The 2,185-nt window shown below is 34.4% G+C and overlaps 1 non-coding gene across 1 annotated transcript; it reads left to right on the forward strand.

Annotated features, from left to right (window-relative positions):
* Nucleotides 1-1,407: 1,407 nt before the first annotated feature.
* Nucleotides 1,408-1,479, forward strand: TRNAY-GUA (transfer RNA tyrosine (anticodon GUA)). The gene has a single exon. It is a non-coding gene; the product is annotated as a tRNA-Tyr (tRNA).
* The last annotated feature ends 706 nt before the right edge of the window (nucleotides 1,480-2,185 follow it).

Raw genomic sequence — 2,185 nt, forward strand, 5'->3', positions numbered from 1 at the left:
AGAGAATACATACAGGATAATAAAATTCCCCGAAAACAAGGAATTTTGTATTTTATTTTTGGTTTGAAATGTGCTATGAAAATAAATTTAAAACAAATCAACAAAATTATGCAACAGCTCCCAATATAAAAAGTTAGTGGAGCCTGATTTTAAAGTCTTCTACTAAAATTACTCTTTAGGTATAGTGGCTTTCAATATTGACGTACCTATTTATATCAGAAAATCCCCAAATAGCCTATGGTTTCTGGTGTTTAAGTATCAAATTTTCATCCGTAATAGTACCTAACGAATCACAATTAAAGGAACTCAAACAATTAAAAGTTAACAGATTACGCGTCCTTGCAACAGAATTTGGGGCTGTGACGAATCTATGTGAGCTCCAAGCTTGTTGGCCACTTGTCTCACTCAGTTTCCAGCACTGCTGCTCTTCAGTCGTGATTACAACATTCCTTTCCCTCATGTGGTATGGTCGTCGGAGTCATTTAGTTCCCCACCAGCAAGCTTTGTGTTTAATGTATTTTCTTGTACGCATCAGTACTTGTAATGTCAAGCAGTGTTGTCAAGTTTACGTTGTAAAATTATCCCTAATTATAATATTTCTCTCGTAAGGTTTTTTTATACGTTTTAATATCTATGGTCATATCGCGTGTGTAGGATCTTTGGTTATATCAATAGACCGTGGACTATTGTTGAGTTTGTTTTTATTGTGTATTATAGAGTAAGTAATGCTATTAATTTCAGGGACTTATTTTTTGAGATATTGTTGAGTTTGTTTTTATTGTGTATTATAGAGTAAGTAATGCCATTAATTTCAGGGACTTATTTTTTTAGATATTTCAAACAAAAAGTGAAATGTAATTTTGCTCCATTTTGCTTCCTTTTCGAGATAAAAATTGTTTTATATGAAACACTACAGCCGTGTTTTGGGAAAGCCATCGATTTCATTTCCAATATGTTCAGTAAATTTAAGAGAGTAGTGTATTATCATAATAAATTATTGAAAGAATATCTGTTTTGTCCTTTAAATGTACAGAAATTTGATCCCAATAAATGTAACGTTTCGTTCTGTAAATGAATCTTACAATGCTAAATTTGTTCGGATAAAATTTCTGCATATTTAAAGGACGAAACTAAAATTCTTTCAATCATTTACTATCATAATACACTGCTCTCTTAAAGTGACAGAGCATATTGGGAATTAAATCAATGATTCTCCCAAAACACGCTATGAAATGACGAAGGATGGGTGGAGCGGAGAAAAATTGCCTCCGGCACCGGGATTTGAACTCTAGTCTTAAGCTCTACGTACTGACGCTCTAAACACTGGTCCACACCGGATTCCCATTCCGATGCCAAGAGTTGGTGGAGCTTAAACTGAGAGGATTCAATCCGGCATCGGAATGGGAATCCGGTGTGGCTCAGTGGATAGAGCGTCAGCACGTAGAGCTGAAGACCCGGGTTCAAATCCCGGTGCCGGAGAGAATTTTTCTCCTCTCCAACCATCCTTCGTCATATGATGACCCAAAATTTCTGCATGGAAATATCATATGTACTTCGGTACATTGTAATAACATACTCTATGAAATGTTGCATATAAAATAATAATTTTTATTTGGAAAGAAAGCAGAGAGGAGCAAAATTACATCAAACGTTTTTGTTTGAAATATCTCAAAGAATAACCCCCTGAAATTAATTACATTACTTCTGTGGCCGGGATGAAAAAGGTCTTAAGTCAATTTTTTCGTAAAAATGAGATTTTGATATATTCTGAAAGTGGAAACAATTCTCTGCAATCTGGTAAAACGGCTAAAGTCAAATAAGACTGCTGACTGGATTTATAGAGCGTTACCAAATGTCCTAAGTACTTTTTGAATCGAGCACACACAGAATAAAGGACTTAAGAATATTTAATACTTTATTCCTTACAAACATCACATGTTTACTTTCCATGCTTCCCTATTAAAAAGGTCTAACTTGTATTTTAGCCATTTTATCACATACTGATGCCCTTTCCTTTTAAAACTTTAAGCACCGGGGTAAACAGTCCTGTAATTGTTTAAGACTCATTTTGCATTCCTAATAATTTACATTTCTCATTTATTTTGACATGAAAAAGGTCTTATGTTTAATAGTACGTTCTACTCAGTTTCGCTTCTAGTCTTAAAAGGGCTTAGGAGAGAGTTGG

This window comes from Periplaneta americana, chromosome 1, assembly GCF_040183065.1.
Source record: "Periplaneta americana isolate PAMFEO1 chromosome 1, P.americana_PAMFEO1_priV1, whole genome shotgun sequence".
NCBI lineage: Eukaryota > Metazoa > Arthropoda > Insecta > Blattodea > Blattidae > Periplaneta > Periplaneta americana.